Source organism: Rhinolophus ferrumequinum, chromosome 14 (genome assembly GCF_004115265.2).
Source record: "Rhinolophus ferrumequinum isolate MPI-CBG mRhiFer1 chromosome 14, mRhiFer1_v1.p, whole genome shotgun sequence".
Classification (NCBI taxonomy): domain Eukaryota; kingdom Metazoa; phylum Chordata; class Mammalia; order Chiroptera; family Rhinolophidae; genus Rhinolophus; species Rhinolophus ferrumequinum.
In genome coordinates this window covers 6,737,091-6,740,179 of record NC_046297.1, presented here as the reverse complement: position 1 = coordinate 6,740,179, position 3,089 = coordinate 6,737,091, and the positions used below count along the sequence as shown (strand labels likewise).

At 44.1% G+C, this 3,089-nt stretch overlaps 1 pseudogene; it reads right to left on the bottom strand.

Annotated features, from left to right (window-relative positions):
- Positions 1–1,241: 1,241 nt before the first annotated feature.
- On the bottom strand, positions 1,242–2,580 carry LOC117034185 (60S ribosomal protein L11-like; annotated as a pseudogene).
- Between the last annotated feature and the right edge of the window lie 509 nt (positions 2,581–3,089).

The window sequence follows — 3,089 nt, the reverse complement described above, 5'->3', positions numbered from 1 at the left end:
AGTGACTCCTTATCCACTGATTAGGTGAATCATTGATTCAACAGGAACATTTTCTCATCCAGCTTTTATCTGACGTACACTTGACTGAGTGCTCAAGTCCAGTGGAATGACCGGTACTTTTAATATATCTAAAATATGCTTTTCACTACAGTTAAACAATTATAAAACAATAATTATAGAAATGTAAACATCAAGATAAAGTGTAATAAATGTCTTTGTGGTAAATTTGCGGTAGAGGCATGCTTTGAGGCACTTAGACAATCAGTAACAATTGTTTCTGTACTCCCATATATTTTTCACAGTGTAAAGAAAAACTATGTACACTTTGTAAAAACATGTTTCTGTTGGAGTTTGAAGCTGATAAAATCCACACATTACCTTTGTGTGAGTGGTCAAACAATTGAAAAATAAGACATAAGAATCATAGGGATGAATATCAGTGTATCAGCTTTGCTATTCAAAAGTTGTTGGGAGAATATGGATTACAACTTTAGCCGATTAGTTTTCCTACTACTTCCCCTTTTGCGCTTTTCTACCCTAAACTGAATGCCTCTCTGGTTCTATTGCAAGTTCCCTATGGGTAAATTCTGCCATTGTAGTCCTACCACAATGGAGAAACAGATATGGGCATATCCTAAGGACAGGTTGTCAGAGGAGACAGACCTAGAGGGGGCAGAATCAGACAAGGCTGTTCCACTTAAATTCACTAATTAGTGAAGTACCCCTGCTCCATCAGAAATGAAATAAAATATGTCTTCTAAAAAACCTTGAGGAGAAGGGTAAATGATTCCTTCTAACATTACTTCACAGGATATCCATTCACAGTCCTCCTGTCCTTGAGGCAATAATACGTAAGAGATTTTGTTTGAAAAATGGGGTTATATTTGATCACGCCTAAGTGTTTAGGATCTAGAGTGGTGCTACGTGGTCTATGGTGTTGGTTTTAGGTCCATATATCAAAGATAGTCTTCCATATTTTACTGAAAAATAAAATTGTATATTTTAAAGGTGGGTAGACTATAAAATGCAACTACACTGTATATACTTTTATAGATAAGTGATTTAAGGGCCATAGAATTTAAGAGGCTTGCTTCAGACATACGTAATGACCTCTGTATTAAACTAAGTCGTATTAGTCTTCCGAGTTCTAATGCCTACTGCACGCCTGGCACTCAGCTCTATGCAATGAATGAATGAATGAATGAAGAGGCATGTTTCTAATACCAATTTTGTTATTCCCCTTAGTCTTTTGCTGTTACGTCACAGTTCCTGTGGGCTAGAAAGGAGAAAGCCAGAGTCTTCCCAGCAGACAGACATTTCTCAATGGAATCAAAATTTTCAGTATATATTATGATATATTGAAAAATATTATTTGAAGCAGCTGTAGTTACTAATCAAGGATACCTGAAATGTAATTTTCCAACTTTTACTGAATTCATTATGATCTTTCTTCCTTCCTTCCTTCCTTCCTTCTTTCCTTCCTTCCTTCCTTCCTTCCTTCTTTTTTTCCCCACTGAAAACAATGTATGGGTCTTTTGGATAAAACGGGAATGTATTTGCCAGGAAGGATGATCCCATCCAATTTCTGCTGGAATCAATGCAAGGCCTCCTCTTTGCAGACTCTGTGTTTGGCCCCAGTGCAGCCTTCCCTGTGTTTCTTATCTGCGATGCTGAAACCTGGCCTACCCAGCAGCACACAGACGCCCAGGCTGTAGATACCAATGCTTGGGTCATATTTGATCCCAGATCGATGTGTTCCTGGATCCCCAAACCAAAGTTTCCAGTATCTGAGAAGTTATTTTTTCATAACTTATACTCTTGCACCTTTAGAACATTCTCCAAGATTTTTTCTGCCATGGCCCCATGGACTGTGCAGTGGACGGCGATCCTTTCATTTCTCCTGATGCCAAAGGATCTGATGGTGTGTCTAGCTTTGGAGAACACAGGGGTCTGGCCCGGGAGCTGCTCAGGGCCCTTGGCTGCCAAGGTGAGCCTGTCTCCACTCTCCCCAACACAGATGTGGAGGCAGAGCTGGCGGATGCTGATTCTGGAGACAACACCAACCCGACCCTGTGTATTGTGTTTACACGAGCAATTAAAAGAAGCGTCCCAAACCTAGTAAGCAATAGAAGAACTCATCCCAGCACAGGAGGCCCTTAGTCATCCTGAACTGTTGTGAGAGCTAGAGGTACCCGAACGGGAGCCTGACATATAAATGTGCACCATTGAGTGAGGGAACTGTCATCTGGGGTGAGACTCGTACCCTGCCCTTCAGGAGCTCAGTCGTGAGCACCTACTGCGTGGCCAAGGCTTGGGAGAGAACTTGATGTTGACCAGATATTTCACCCACTCCTCCGCTCCCCTGGCCACGAGGACCTGCACTGATTCTATGTCCCCATTTTATTTTAAAAATATTGCTAGGTGGGAGTTTATTTCTTAACACGAGATGTTTTTCAAGTGTTTACAGGACTTACAATGTTTAGCAGAGGTAGGTATTCAGTTGCCCAAACCATGCATTTTATTGTAATGCTCTAAGGCCAGTCCCCAAACTCCAGCAAAAATATTCTCATTGACTGCCATTGCGTTCATAGAGCATTTCCCCGCTCGGCAGGGCGCTAGGCCCCTGGCAAGCCCATGCTGGCCGGCACTTGAAGCCAGCACATCAGCACCAGCTGTCAACGGTGCTTTCAATCCAGCTGTCAGGCCAGGTGTGGTGGGCGCAGCGTGGGCTCGGATGTTAACGACGGATTAATCAGGGCGCTGGGCGTGCTGCGCGGTGGCGTCTGGAGAGCAGGGTGCGCTCCGCTCTCTGCCCGGCCTGCACCGCCGGCTTCAGCCTATTTATTCCTCGGGGGCTGCCTCTCCACTTGCCAACAGGTCTGTACACTCTGCTTCTAAAGCAAACACTCAGCTTATCTGAATGAAAAACAAAGAACCCCATGCCTAAGTCACCGGAGCTGGTGCTCTTGACAGAGGAAGCTCAGTGCTTATTTGACAGATGACGAAAGGAGGTGGAGGGGTGCTTGCCAGTGGACGGATCCGTAGGCACACGGCTCATGCTTCACAACAGTGAGGATCGGGGTGTCCGC